Raw genomic sequence first — 16,232 nt, forward strand, 5'->3', positions numbered from 1 at the left:
ATTAAACAGAATGTCATTCTCACCAACAGAGCTCAAATTTATTCTGATGATCCTGTATGCCATTTAACATACCCAGTCTGCATTAGTATGCAGCCTTTTGGACCATTCTGTTCTTTTCCATATAAAAAAATCCTTGGTGTCATTACCCAACCCCCAAAATTGTTTTGATTCCTCTTTCCAATATCTTCTCCAGCTACACAGACAGAATTATAATAAATTGGTTTACTCCACTTACAATACACCTTGACTGTATTATCACCTGCTTTTAAAGTAACCCCAAATGCCTTTAAATTCACAAGGATGCTAATTTTCACTAGTTTTCATATTTCATCTTGGCAAATCCCAAAGGGATATGGGTTGCTTGCAGATCAAGCACCGCCTGGATCAATCTCCATCTAGGTCCTTAAGGTGGTCTAGCTGTATATTCAATTTATGTCCAGCACTGGTGTCATAACTATAAAGGGAAGGGTAACAGCCCTCCTGTGTACAATACTATAAAATCCCTCCTGGCTAGAGACTCCAAAATCCTTTTACCTGTAAAGGGTTAAGAAGCTCAGGTAACCTGGCTGACACCTGACCCAAAGGACCAATAAGGGGACAAGATATTTTCAAATCTTGGTGGGGGGAAGGCTTTTGTTTGTGCTCTTTGTTTTGGGGGGTGTTCGCTCTTGGGACTAAGAGGAACCAGACATCAATCCATGCTCTCCAAATCTTTCTGAACAAGTCTCTCATATTTCAAACTTGTAAGTACAGCCAGGCAAGGCGTGTTAGTTTTATCTTTGTTTTCTCAACTTGTAAATGTACTTTTTGCTAGGGTGTTTACCTCTGTTTGCTGTAACTTTGAACCTAAGGCTAGAGGGGGGTCCTCTGGGCTCTTTAAGTTTGATTACCCTGTAAAGTTATTTTCCATCCTGATTTTACAGAGATGATGTTGACCTTTTTCTTTAATTAAAAGCCTTCTTTTTAAGAACCTTATTGATTTTTCCTTGTTTTTAGATCCAAAGGGATTGGGTCTGGATCCACCAGGAGTTGGTGGGAGAAAGGAGGGGGGATGGTTAATTTCTCCTTGTTTTAAGATCCAAGAGATTGGATCTGTGTTCACCAGGGAGTTGGTGGAAGAGTCTCTCAAGGCTACCCAGGGAAGGGAGTTAGCCCATTGGGAGTGGTGGCAGTGAACCAGATCTAAGCTGGTAGTTAAGCTTAGAAGTTTTCATGCAGGCCCCCACATTTGTACCCTAAAGTTCAGAGTGGGGAAGGAGCCTTGACATGGTGTCAGAGCGGTGGGATCATTTTAAACCAAAAGCTAGTAAGATTTTTTTTTCTCCTTTATAGCTGCTTAGAAAGCAGAGCTGAAGGTAGATGCATATCTTATCTCTCCTTGCCTGAATGCAGAGGTGTTAAGTTTTTTTAACAAGGGTCTTTGTTAAGAGAAGGGTTCAAGCAGTGAGCAAACAGCTGGCAAAAGGAATTTACAAGCTGAATTTTTTTTTTCTTTCTACCTCTCGGGGATAGCTAGTTAGAAAGTCTCTGTTAACTAAGCCAGCCCTGAGCTGAGTGCATCCCAGTTTCAGTGAACTGCAGAGGGGTGTGGCCCAGCACAAGAAAGCAGGAAAATGACTACCAGTGAAGCAGCAAACAAACTAGAACTGGCTAGACTGGAAGCAACAGAGAAATTTCTTGGTAAACTCACTTCAGGATTCACTGGTCATAACCATCGGGCACATCTACACTGGTGAAGTTACATCGCCAGCAGTTACAGCACCTCTCAGAGAGCGCAGAAGGAAAACACACTTGTGCGTTCACACTGAAAGCTGCCTGCGGAATAGCGTGTTCACACTTGCAGCAGTATTTGGAGCGATGCACTCTGGGCAGCTATCCCACAGACCACCTCTTTCTCTTTTGCCGCTAAGACTTGTGGGAAGGCGGAGGGGGTCCCAGGGCAGCCTGGGTCCAGTCCCAATGCCCCGTGATGCATTGCTTCGCATTCCAGCAATCCCTGTACTTCCATCATTTAGCACCATCTTTCAAAGGTTTGTGTACTGGGCGCACTGCCTCTTTCAGGCTGCAGGAATGGATCCCGAACAGCTGACCAGTATACTGCTCACTCTGACCAACACATCATGAGTGGCTAGGGTGACCAGATGTCCCAATTTTATAGGAACAGTCCTGATTTTTGGTTTTTTTTCTTATATAGGCTCCTATTATCCCCCACCCCCTGTCCCAATTTTTCACACTTGCTGACTGGTCACCCTACGAGTGGCAGTGGAGTTATTCCTTCAAGTACAAAGGCAAGAGGAGTGCAACATTGATCTTGCCACATGAAGTAGCTATGACACAAGATTGCTTCTGGCATTCACAGAGGCGCTGACCACAGTGGAACGCCACTTTTGGGCTCAGGAAACAAGCACCAAGTGGTGGGATCACATCGTCATGCACGTCTGGGATGACAAGCAGTGGCTGCAGAACCTTCGCATGAGGAAAGCCACATTCATGGGACTGTGTGATGAACTCGCCCCAGCTCTGCAGCACAAGGACATGCGAATAAGCGCTGCCCTGTCGCTGGAGAAGCGGGTGGTGATTGCACTGTGGAAGCTGACTACTCCAAACTGCTACCCATCAGTCGCTAACCAGTTTGGATTGGGAAAGTTGACCATTGGAATTGTATTGATGGAAGTGTGCAGGGCCATTAATCTCATCCTGTTCCAAAAGACCGTGACTCTGGGCAACGTGCGTGACATTGTGGATGGCTTTGCACCAACGGGCTTCCCTAACTGCAGAGGAGCGATAGATGGCACACACATTTTCCAATTCTGGCACCAGATTACCTAGTCACAGAGTACATTAATCACAAGGGGTATTTCTCAATGGTTCTCCAGGCGCTTGTAGATCACCGTGGGCATTTCACAGACATTAACGCAGGCTGGTCCGGAAAGATGCATGACGCACGCATCTTTCAGAACACTGGCCTGTTCGGGAAGCTGCAAGCAGGGACTTCTTTCCCCGCACCAGAAGATCACCGTTGGGGAAGTTGAAATGCCCATTGTGATCCCCCGCCTACTCCTTAATGCCGTGGCTTATGAAGCCATACACAGGGCAACCTGACAGCAGCAAGGAGTGGTTCAACAAAAGGCTGAGCAAGTGCAGAATTACTGTTGAGTGTGCATTTGGCTGTTTAAAAGCCCGCTGGCGATGCCTGTATGGAAGCCTGGACATAGCCAATGACAATATTCCTATGCTTGTAGCCATGTGCTGTACACTCCATAATATTTGTGAAGGGAAGGGTGAAAGCTTCATTCAGGGCTGGACCGCAGAGGCTCAGTGCCTGGAGACTGAGTTTGAACAGCCGGAGACCAGGGCTATTAGAGGGGCATAGCGTGGGGCCATAAGTATCAGGGATGCCTTGAGGCAGCAATTTGAAGCTGAAAGCCACTAATATTTGCTGCTATGCTCGGGATTGCAGTGCTTGTAATGCTAGGAGGTGACTGGTGCACATAATGCAATAAGGGGGTTTAACATAATTGCATGTTGCTTTGCAGTGCTCTTTTTGCTTTCACTTAATAGAATAAAGTTTGCTTTCAAACCAACACAATTCTTTTATTAAAAGACAACAACTCGAGGAGAGAGTCATACAACAAAAATACATCAGAATGGAGGGGGATGGGAGAGGGAAGGCCTCCAGAGAAGGAGGGATCCCAGGACAGCTACAGATTTGTGTATGTCCAGGGATCATACCCAACCTTCTCCTTTGGAGTACAATGCAGCAGGTGCTGTACTTCAGCAGGGCTAAACTGCAGAGGGATAGGGGTTGAGTGCAGTGGGAGTCAACACTGCTGGACTGTGAGGAGGGAAGATTGGAATGCTGCGGGTAGAGAGTGGAGCCAGGAGGTTGATAACAGTGTGTTGGTGATGTGTGGGGGTGCATGGGAAAGAGTTTTGTGACAGCGACTGCCGGGGAGGACGGGCGCAGAGCTGCTCGGTTTGAAGAGCTAGTATCGCCTGAAGTGTGTCCGCTTGGCTCTCCATAACGTTTAAGAGCTGCTCCGTGGCTTCTTTCTGGCGTGCTGCATTCTCTTTTCAGTCCCTCTTCTCGCTGTCCCGCCACTCCTTTAATTTCTGTTTCTCAGCAGCGGAGTGCATCATAACCTCATGCAGAAAGTCCTCCTTAGTTCTTCGTGGCCGCTTTCTAATTCTGTGCAGCCGTTCTGCCAACGATAAGGGAGGCTGGCCTCCCCAGGACATCTCTGTGAAGTTTAAATGCAATATTTTACAGAAGCAGTATTGTTTGCAACACAGACAACACTGATTCAGTGCTTTAAAACACAGCCAGTATTCACACACCTGTCACTAAGTGGCTGACCCCAGGCAAGCACACATGAGCCACAAGACCCCCAAAATGGTGAGTAGCCACAGGGGCAGGGTGAATCACTCTTCCCGGACCCTGCTGTACACTGGGCACGTGGCTCTTAGGGAGAGCCAGCACTGTAGCCGGGGCCTGATAATCATTCCTGTCCCCACACTTTCCACAGGATGTGATCATTATGGAAGATATCTCACTGCTGAGGGTGAGCAGGGAATCAAGGGAGGGTCTTCTCCAAGACTGCGGCTTCCGCCCTGGCCCCTATGTAGTTCACCTATGTGCAGCAATGGTCCTTCCCCTCCGCCCACCCCACGACAGCACAGTGGCACGGGAAAGTTACCATTAATGGGGCAAGAAACAAAGCAGCTCTGCCGAGGAACCTGCATCAGAGGATTGCCCAGTATCTCCAAGGGTTTCCTGGAGATCTCTGAGGGAGATTCCCGTGAAGTGAGGGAATCTATCAACAGCCTGTTCCACTGCTCAGAATAGGCATGTGGTGGGAGACAAGCCTGCTTTTTGCAACTCTCCTGCCCCCAACAAATCGCTTCAGCAATTCCCAGAATCAGATCCTCTCCTGTTTGGGTTTCACCAAAATCCGACGGCTGTGATTGACTAGGCTCCTCCGGGGTAGAAAAGAGCTCCTGACAGCATGCATCCCTGGCCTCTGAGCCACCCTGTGCCTCTGGGTCCCCCTTCCCCTCTTCGTCCAAGATTTCCTCCTCCTGGCTTGGTCCACTCTCGACTGGCACGTGAGCCAACGAAGTATCCACAGGGGCCTTTGCAGTGGAAGCGGGGTCACCACCAAGTATCACGTCCAGCTCTTTGTAGAACTGGCAGCTCACGGGCACAGCACCGGAGCGGCAGTTTGCCTTCCAGGCCTTGTGGTAGGCATTCCACAGCTTCTTCACTTTTACCTATACTGCAATGTGTCCCGGTCATGGCCCCTTTCTATCATGCACCGTGAAATCTGTCCATAGGTGGTATAATTCCTACAGCTAGAGTGCAGCTGGGACTGCACAGCTTCCTCTCTGCAAATGCCGATGAGGTCCAGCAGCTCAGCATTGCTCCAAGCGGGGGGATCACCTAGTGTGAGGAGCAAGCATGGCCACCTGGAAAGATGCGCTGAGACCACTGCATGCATCACCGAGCAAACAGGAAGAGGATTTTCAAATTTGCAAAGGAATGTACAGGGTGGAGACGACAGTTGGTCACCTGAGGGCCGGGCAATAAAGTTCAAACCGATGATCAGAGAGGTGAGAAGAGGCATTGTGGGACACCTCCTGGAAACCAACTGCAGCGCTGTAATCACCACGGTGTCTACACTGGCACCACAGCGCTGTAGGCCCAGTGCAGAAAGCTCTACCCCTCTCATCGGGGTGGTTTTTTTAGAGCGCTACAACTGCGCAGTTTCTGCACACTAAGTGGCTTGGCAGTGTGTACACCTCGGGAGTTACAGGACAGAAAGCTGCTTTACTGCGCAGAAACTTGCTGGTGTAGACGGGGCCATCCTAATAACATATACGTACCAAGAATGCTGCTGAAACTGAACCAGTGCTGATTACTCCGGGGTGGGGGGGGGTGTGTTTCTGCATGACTGTGTGCCTGCAGAAAACACTCCTCCCCCTGCAGAATTCCTATGCTTCCCTGCGGAAAATGGCAGGGAAGCAAAGGGAAGCCGTGGAAGGGGCGGGGGGGAAGGCGGGGCAACCATGGGCACAGTTTTTTGGGGGGGGGGGATTTCCTCCCTCCAGAAGCGAGGCATGGGGGGGGGACACACAGGGTTATGTGCCACTGCCCCCACCCCCAATCATTTCTGCAAGCTCAGAGCTGCCCAGTTGAAGGAGGCTGGGTCTTGGCTCCACTGACTCTGCAGCTGAACACCGCCTTCTGGGTCCTAGTGCCAGTCCTTCTTTCCTTCTGTGTGCTGGGAGCCTTCCTGTTTTCTGTGCAACAGTGAGTGGCTGCAGTGGGGCTGGGTAAGGAGGTGTGTGAGGGGAAGAGATAGCGGGGAAGGAAAGGAGTGGAATAGGGCAGGAGAAGGGGAAGGGGAATGCAGGAATGAGGGGAGGGGGAAGGAGAAGAAAAGGGGATAGGGAAATTGCAGGGGGAACTGGGAGCCCGGCATGCGGCATCCCCTCGGAAGCAGCTGGGTCTCCCCTGTTAAGCAGGCCCATTGAACCCTCACCCTGACAAGCCCTACCCCCCTACACCTGAACCCCGCCCCGAGCCTCCCACACCCAGACCCCCACCCCACTGATCCCCAACCAACTACATTTGGACCTCCACCCCATCAAGCCCCAGTCCCCCGGCACCTGGGCCCCCCCACTCTGCCCCCTACACCCAGACCCCCAAGCTGAGCCCCAACCACCTTCACCTGGATCCCCTGCAGAATGCCAGTCCCTGCACCCGGAACCCCCCAATGAGCCCCTGTGCATCCAGATCTTCCACTGAGCCACCCACACCCAGATTGCCCCACACAGAAATCTCTCACCCCACACCTGGATTCCCCCACACTATGCCCCTCCACACTTGGATCCTGCTGGGCTGAACTTACCCACCCACACTGATGCACCTGGCACAGAGGGGCAAGGCCCTGGAGTGTTTCTGGGGCAGGCGCAGCACTTACACTGTGTCAGGATCAGGTGCAGCCTCACTGCCGAGTCCCTGTACCAGGGAATGTGGGGACTTCAGGGTGATCTCCCACCTCAATGCAGCAAGTGGCCTGTGCTCCCCACTGCCATGCTGGAACCACATTTATTTACTGACAAACTTTACAGAATTTTGCAGAATTAAAAAAAAAAAACGTTTGCATAACTTTTAATTTTTTGGTACAGAATTCCCTCAGGAGAAGCTGATGGAGGCAGTTGCTGGGTTCGACTTCCAATATCCTTATTTCTGATATGGAATTTCCATATTTATGCATACTCAAGTTCACTAATTTTTCAACAAGACTATTACTAAAACTAAAGCTACCCCTTCATAGCAAGATGAGGTTTTAAAAAATTCTAGCACAAACCCAAAAATCTCTCCCTTTTTGTTAAAAAAAATAATAATAATAAAAATTCAAATTTCCGCTTTACTAATGCAACAGGCAGTTCAGAAATTTCCTACTATTCAAGCTAAAGTGAACTGACATTTATACTTATATGGTGTCTGTATTTTGTCTAAAAGCAATATTAAGCTGTCACACATGATTAAAGATCTGTGCCAAGACTGAAATGAAGAATCATTACAGAAACAAACTATCCTATCAATCATCACTGCTGGCCCAGGTTGACAGACAAGACCAGCACTTGAACTCAAAGGCATTAAATGCACATAAGGATTTAGCATACAGCTAATTTAAAAAGACAACAAAAACACACTATGAAGGACCTAAATCTAACTCCATGTGTGTCAATAAAAGTATTTGGCACTGACATCAGTGGGAACTGGATCAACCTTTGTATCACAGTCCAGATTACCCAAAACAGGGGTGTTCATGCCTTTTGTGGCTAGAGATAAATTACATTTTTAATTATGGTCCATAAGCTAAGGATACAGATTAAGGATCATATACTACACACAATCCATAGCAGCTCTCCCAAGGAGGTCAATAGAAGTTCTGCACAAAGATGAAGCAAATAAGATCTTTATGAAATCGCTACCATTTAATATTCTGTCATTTCTGTCCCTTGTTTGCAGATTTGTGTGCCAAATTCTAGTATCTGTGTACATGAGTAAGGCATGCTACTATATCTGCATTCTGTGCATGACTGCCAACCTAAATTTTAGAAAATATGGCTCTTATATTGTCAAGATTAGACTTCAAAGTTAACCCACTGAGATGAATGGGGGCCATTTAAGACAGCCTGAAAAATCAGATTTAGTGCTACATCAGCTCACATTTGGAAAGATTTAAAAACAAACAAACAAACAAACAAAACAAAAAACAACTCAGCCAACCATCATGAGGGCTAAAATTTTTAAAGAAAACACACAAAACAAAGATTTTAGATTCTTGAGAATCTGAATCTATGATGGAGATTGGTTAAATACATCATACAGGCTAGGAAAGACACCCCTTATCCAACTAACAGACTCATATTTTTAAAATAAGCTCTTTTCTTTTATAAAAAAAAAAGGGGGGGGGGTGAAGCATAAGAAAGCAGGTTACAAATAGAGTAAGCCTTAGCCAGAAATGCACCTCATCACTTTTAGAATGGGGCAGTGCTGGGAAAACAGTACATACTCAGTCCTTAATTCAGACTGCTGGTAATGTATATGATACAAAGTGCCCCATGTATCCCCCTGATGTGGAATGCACCCCTTGTGGCAGAGCTGTGCTTCAGAATCACAGCTTTCACTTTTAAAGACCATTCTAGCCCTCACAGTACACTTGGCTCATTTTTTTTAAGTTAACCAAGTTAGTGTTATCTTCCTGAAACAATAGTTCTGGGAGGTATAAATTGCCCATTCAACTCAATAAGGATGTTTTTCTAAGTGATATGCTCTGGTCTAGTTCAAACAGGAACAATTCAGGGAAATCCTATGACCTCCATTATATAGGAGGTCAGACGAGACGATCACAGGCATTTCTGGTCTTATAATATATGAACTCTGACAATTTAAATGCCAATATTGTTAACAATTTCACTGCTGATTATTTTAGCAGAAATACACAGCTGACTTGCTTACACAACAATTCAAACAGTCACCCACACCTCCACTGGCACCAAAAGCCACAACTATCCTCAATCCAGCTGCCAAAGTCTCTGGCTTCCCCCAACTTCTATGATGCAGTTAGTCCAGCAGTTCTCAAACTGTGGGTCGGGACCCCAAAGTGGGTCTCGACCTTGTTTTAATGGGGTTGTCAGAAGTGGGTTGGGGTGAAGCTTGAGAACCCCTAAGTTAGTCGGATATTGACAATGCCTGTGTGCAATACTGAAAACAGAAGGACAACATAAAAAATGAATTTAATATCAAAACAATTTTATCATTTTCATATTAACGTAAAAGACTCATTTTTAAAAAATTATCTGGCGGTGTGGCAGAATTGCCAGGCTGCTTTACCAAAGTACCACAGAATCCAGGAACCTTGCAACAGAATCAGGGCAAGAGTATGTGAGGTCTTACCCGCTATACAGCCTCCGAGTGATGTCTAAGGGCTTGTCCACATTTGAAAGTTAATTAAGATAGGTTGTGAATTTAGCTGTTCTTGTCCAACTCCTGTTCTTGTCCAATTTGTGGACACTATTATTCCAGAACAAGAGTGCTTTATTCCTGTTTAGCTTAACCAAGTGGCTTACCTGAGTAACCCAGGAATTATCTCTATGTGTAGCAAACCCTTAGGTACACAGCAGTGAGGTGCATCAAGCTACTCATTTCAAGCAGATTCAGTCAAGCTGTTGAGATTCGTTCACATGCAACTATCAGGAGAAACACCACTTTCAAATCTGCCTAGTCAGCATACAATTTATACAATATAACCCACTATTATCAGATCTAACACTCAGTTTGGTCATCAGTGATACGAGTTAACAGACTACAGAGAATGTAGTATGTTGTAGCCGTGGTGCTCCCAGGATATTAGAAAGAAAAGGTGGATAAGATAATGTCTTTTATTGGATCAACTTCTATTGGTGAGACCCAGCTTGTCAATCTACAGAAAATTTAATTAACCACAAGAATTAGCAGGTTATTCCTCAAGAATTTATCAGCTACAGTGAGTCAGATCATCTGCAGAAAACCAGAAAATGATATAACTTTTATTGCATACAAGAAAAAGACATTCCATTGCCTGAATATATAAGAGAAGTTCTAAAAGTCAAATAACTCAACCTTATATATAATTGCTTTACATCTACATTTTTGTTACATTTGGTAAGTGAAAACTTTGATCTAGTGGTTAGCCAAAACCAACAGTAATTCACAGGATTTCAGGCCTCTCTCCCACCATTATATATATATATAATCTTGGCTAACAATATCTACACCAGGTTTAAACCCAATGATGATCTGAAATAGTTTAACTTTAACCCCTTGTGGTGGAAAGGAGAAGGATTTAAAAAAAAAAAAACACGTGTAAAAGAAAAGAATACTGCTGCTTTTGCTCAAACAAACTGCTCACCAGAGAATACTGCAATCCAGAGGTGGAAGAGTGTGTGTGTGTGGGGGGGGTGGGGGGGGATCACAATTCTTTGAATATTTCTACATTGCTACAAGACTGTGCAGCACGATGACACTGAACTCTATTCATTCTTCATTGAATTACTTTAATTTAAGATAAGATTCTCCACAGATCAGTTAATCTCCCCCACAAAAAATAAAATAAAATAAAATCAGATTTAACAATCCTTCTTCTTGCCCCATAGTCAATCAAAAGCAGGCACTTGAAATTCCACCCATGCTTTATGTGAACTATGTGAAGCATTAGTGATTCACTTTACATTGATTCCTCTGTTTTTCCTGCATGTTCTTGATTAATTATTATACTGGTGTTTTAGCTAGCCCAGACTGTGTCTGGACTTTTTTTTTTTGGGGGGGGGGGGGGGAGGTCATTTAAAAAAAAAAAGTGACTCATATGCTGACTTTTCTCCTTGCTTTGTTTCACATTGATTTTTCATTTGGTTCTTTTAAGTGAGTGTTGGGAGAGAAGAAAATAAATTTTTAATGGAATTCAAAATAATCCTGGTATCAAGACATTTGTATCATTTATAACCCCGATGGGACTCCAGTGTTTGATAACTACATTTCTACCTCAATGTATATCATCAGTCCCTAAAGTTTCAAAACCCTGCTCCAATTGCACAACAGGCGCTAGCAAATCTTTCTACCCAACACATTACAGTATGTCATTCTTAAAACACAAAATGCCATTGATACAGGCAGAAGCGTGCCACATATTTCATTCGGACTCCACATATTACTTAAGCAGTGAGACACAACAGGCAGTGCTTTTCTTGGCAATTACAGCGGAGCTGTATGTTGGAGCTAGGATGCTGAAAGTCAAGTCATTTTATCCACCCAAGTAGTGAAATAATCACCCTAAAATTCACCACCTGTGGTAGCCTCCTGCTATTATGAAATTGAATAAATACAGAAAACAAACATTTGTCAATGTCAGATCACAGAGTCATAAAGCTCTAATTGAAAGTTTTGAACCTATTTTGATTTCACTGGGATACATGTGACATGGCTTTAGATCCAGCCACCAGCTCAGCTTTCCCACAGTCACTCTCACACTAATGTCTATGCCTAGCAAACACACAGATCTGGCACTTTGCTGTCACTTCTCTTCCCCACCCCACCCCCCACCCCCCCAGCAAGTAACCCATTTAGGCTAAAGCTCCACACAAACATCTTTAAATGTCAAACACTACTTCAAGGTACCTGCTTATATGATTTACACTACATTTTGTGAAAAAAAAAGTGTGTCTTGGCTGACAATTTATACACCCATTCTGAGTCTGACATGATGTATAAAAATTACAAACTGTAACATTACAAAAATAAATTTATAATGAAAACACAAAAAAATTCAGCTGCAGTACTTCTAGCAGGAATTCCTACAATAAATCAAATCTTTGTCACAGAATGAATGACATATATTTAAAGAACTTGCCCAAGCTATCCAAAAATAGTTTCACACATGTTTTCAAATACAGAGGTATTCTTTAAATCTTTTTAAAAAAAAACCTGTCCCATCACTAGGGATCTCATGCAGCACTGCATCTCACCAATACCCAACAAGAATAATGGTATTAGAATTTGACCTCTGTTTGTGTTGGGTATCACCTTACTCCACTTGATCCTCTTGATTTCAATGGGATTATTCATGGACTAAGAAATCTAGCCCAAATATTTTTATAGAAGTTTAGCATGCACCCCAAAAGGACAGGAAGACATTTAAACTAAAAAAAAATTTGCTTAAAATTACTGTTTTATATATTAATTTAAACAATGTTAGAGGTGGGCAAGTGCTCTCAAAAGGCTGTCAAACTAAAACACCAAGCAAAACTTTTAAGCAAGAAGTGCTGTCAAATTGGTACTGGAAACAGTGTAAATGCTAGCGTGGACACTAGCCTTCACAATTCCTTGACAAAAAGACTTGCCTCAACCAAGTCTTTTTGATACCCTATTGAAAATTATGTCCATTCTATGCCAGCAGTTAAACATTCAATACCCACTGTTCACAACTGTGAAGGTATGCACATGGCTTCAAAAAAAAAATAGAGCAAAAAACTGATGCTAGCACAGTGGTTTTGTCAGTAGGTGAAAGCAAGACATTTACCACCTCTCTCTCAAAAAATAACTGCCCCAGGCTATGTGAAATAGCATCCTCCTGCATTTTCCCCCAAATGCATGTACCTATCTTGCCCTCTCTGTGGTTTGCACTGTTGTTCGCTGTTACGACGCAGTTCTATTTACCTCGCACCGCGGCTCTTTGTGTGTATTCTGCCCCTGTGGGATTGCCAGCAATAAATCGAGGGACACGCAGGGGCTGCCATCCCCTTTAGGGATTAATCAACGTTTGCAAAGCGCTCTGGGGGTGCAAAGCGCTGTGTAGATGCTCAGCGAGACCCGGGGTGATGGGGGAGAATAGCCCTGACATGTCTGACACAAACCCACTGCCAGCAAGATAATCACCCGGAGCCAATCCCGCCCGCCCCAGGCACAGAGGAGTCTGTGCCCCCAGCACAGAGACGGGGAAGCAGAACCCAGACAGCTCAGGCTGGGGGGAGAAACCCAGACAACGACATCTCCTTACTGATGAGCAGCGAACACACCCGCCGCAAAGGGGTCACGTTTGTGGGGAGCCTCGGACCTTCGGGCCCCCTCGCCGGAGCATGGGGAGACCGGGGTTAAACACCGCTGGGACGAAGGGTCCCACCGTGGGGAGCCGCCAGGACTAACCCCCGGTTGCAGCACGAAGGGGCCCCGCCCGGGGAGCCGGCGAAGGATGGGCTGCGATCCCCAGGCAGCTCTGGCCACCCCAGCCCCGGCAGGGGAAAAGACCCAGCCCCGCCCGCTGCCCCCTCACTCACCGGCTGCGAGCTCTCCCCTCGGCCGAGCCCCGTCTCCGGCGGCCGGAGCAGCCACAGCCCCAACAGCACAATATGGCGAGCGGCAGCCTCCGCAATGGAGCTCGGGAAATAGAAGGGAGTTACATATTCATGGCCGGGGCCGGGCAGGGGGAGCGGGGATGGGACCGGGCTTCCCGAAGCCCCCTCCCCCAGCGGGGAGCGAGACTGCTCAGCTAGCGGGAACCCAGCCCTTCCCTCTCCTCACTCCCGGCTGCACAGCCCTCTTCAGCAGCCCCTTCGCGCCTCCGCCCCCCCGGGCTGCACAGCCCCCCTCAGCCTAGATCCAGCCCCCCAGTGCCACTGCCACCCCGGGCTGCACATCCCCCCTCAGCCTAGCTCCAGCCCCTCAGTGCCACTGCCCTGCACACACCCCCGCACCCCAGGCTGCACAGCCCCACTCAGCCTAGCTCCAGCCCCTCAGCGCCTCTGCCCCCCCGGGCTGCATAGCCCCGCTCAGCCTAGATCCAGCCCCCCTGCACAGCCCTGCTCAGCCTAGTTCCAGCCCCTCAGTGCCACTTGCCCCACACCCCGGGGCTGCACAGCCCTGCTCAGCCTAGCTCCAGTGCCATTGCCCCCTTGGGCTGCACATCCCCCCCCCAGCTGCACATCCCCCCTCAGCCTAGCTCCAGCCCCCCAATGCCACTGCTGCCCCGTGCTGCACATCCCCCCAACTGCACATCACCCCACAGCCTAGCTTCAGCCCCCCAGTGCCACTGCCCCCCCCCCCCCCCCAGCAGGGCCGGCTTTAGGAAGTGCGGGGCCTGATTCAAATAGTTTCGACGGGGCCCCGGCAGGGTTGACTTAAAAAAAAAAAAAACATAAAAAAACCACATGGGGCTTGTACTCACTGGGCTGCGCTCCTAGTCTTTGGCGGCGGGTCCTTCACTCGCTGCGGGTCTTCGGTGGCACTGAAGGACCTGCTGCCAAAGACACAGAGCGCCGTCGGGTGAGTAAAAATTAAAAAGGCGCCTCTAGCCAGGGAACGGATTCTCTGCCACTTGCCCCCCACTCTGGGCGGCCCTGCCACTCAGCGCGGGGCCCTCTTAGGCGCAGGGCCCGATTCGGGGGAATTGGTGGAATTGGCCTAAAGCTGGCCCTGCCCCCCAGGGCTGCACAGCCCCCTTCAGCCTACCTCCAGTGCCATAGCCCCCGCGGGCTGCACATCCCCCCAGCTGCACATCCCCCCTCAGCCTAGCTCCAGCCCCTCAGTGCCACTGTCCCCCTGGAGCTGCACAGCCCCCCTCAGCCTAGCTCCAGCCTCTAAGTGCCACTGCCCCTCTGGGCTGCACATCCCCCCTGCTGCACAGCCCCCCTCAGTGCTGCCCCCTGGCAGCACAACCTTCCTTGGCCTAGCTCCAGCCCCTCAGTGTCCCACCTTAGCCTAACTCCAGCAGCTCAGGCCCAAGCCCTGCACTCCCGCACCCAATGCCTTCATCTTCACTCTGCACTAACAGGCTGAAGCTCTGTGTTCCTTCCCTTTTGTCTTCTCCCTTCAGGCTCCCCACCCCTCATCTTGGTTCAGCCTATTAGTGCAGAGCCCTATGCTTTTCTCACTCTCTATCCCCCATTTTACCTCTAATCCTCTGTTACAGAGCTCTTTGTTTTCACCCCACATAACCTTTACCCCTAGGCATTGAACCTTATGCTGAACCCAAGGAATGCTCCCCCTTTACCCTCCCTAGCTGAGCTCCAGGTGTTCAGTGCAGAGCCTGGGCTGCCCCATTAGCACTGCCTGGGTGCTAATGCTTGGGCTGCTACCTAATCCTGAGGTTTAGCCTTCTATTCCGCCTCTCCTAGCGCCCCCCACCTCCACCTCTTGGCCCCTTAAGCTGAGCTCCAGACATGGAGATGCAGTACCCTCTATTCCTCTATCCTATCCCAACTCTCCCAGCTGAGCTCCAAGTTTCCTTTAGCTGAGTCCAAAATGTAACTACTACAGCAGAAACCCTTTTCTACTGTTTTGTATTATTCAATACTTTCCAGATGATGAAACCGAACCAAGGAATAGAAAATACTTTTCAGCACTCCTCCCTTTCTTTGTTCAACATCACACACTTGAATTAAGAAACTGAACCAGTGAAGCCCACTGGAGGAGGAAGATGCAATACAATATGAGGATACCAGGAGGGAGCAGTAGTTTTTTATTGTGCTACAATAAGACATGTTGGGCTGCATTTGTGTTTTCACATTTACCACTGACTTCAAGAGACAGCTTATATCTGATTTCCAGATGAGACCTTGAACTGGGGTCTGTAGTACTTGTCATTAGATAGCTCATGGTCTTTCTGGCAATACTTGTCTCACTGTGTCCCAGTGCCAGTTTGGGTAACTACCTTTTACCTGCCTACATTTTTCTCCTGGCAATTTCAGTAGGATGTGTTCCATTCTTTTCTCTCCTTAAAAGTTTTCTTGTGTTATGTGGATTGCATGTGTGAGGCATGAAATATATCTGTTTGTGAATCACCATGCAAAGCTAAAGGAGTATATAAATTCCTAAACATGCACACATACACTCACAAAAGTTAAGATAGAATTAAGGTTGCGACAATGTCCCTAATTTTGGGGGGGGGGATTACAGAGTTATTGTAGTTACCCCCAAAACACTTACAGATTCAGGAAAGTCTGATTTCCTGTGAAACCATTATGAGTGCATTTTAGTGTTTGTGGTTCCAGATTAAACTGTTTTTTACAGACATTTGTGTTTATTTCATAGTTTTTCCTCATGGTGTCACTCCAGTTGTTGAAGTACTAGTATAACTTCTGTTGTTATAAACTCTACTTAAGGCCTGGTCTACACTACGAGTTTAGTT

At 47.3% G+C, this 16,232-nt stretch overlaps 1 protein-coding gene across 2 annotated transcripts in view; it reads right to left on the reverse strand.

Annotated features, from left to right (window-relative positions):
- Positions 1 to 13,724, reverse strand: part of RNF2 (ring finger protein 2) — a 47,509-nt gene extending 33,785 nt beyond the window's left edge. The window contains exon 1 of one of the 2 annotated variants that reach the window (XM_005290711.5): positions 13,384 to 13,724. The gene's annotated coding sequence lies outside the window, so the exon portion shown is untranslated. Of the gene's footprint in view, positions 1 to 13,106 lie in introns of both variants that reach the window. The other variant, XM_065555648.1, reaches the window with a different exon arrangement.
- Positions 13,725 to 16,232: the final 2,508 nt, after the last annotated feature.

This window comes from Chrysemys picta, chromosome 8 (assembly GCF_011386835.1).
Source record: "Chrysemys picta bellii isolate R12L10 chromosome 8, ASM1138683v2, whole genome shotgun sequence".
NCBI classification, from domain to species: Eukaryota; Metazoa; Chordata; order Testudines; family Emydidae; genus Chrysemys; species Chrysemys picta.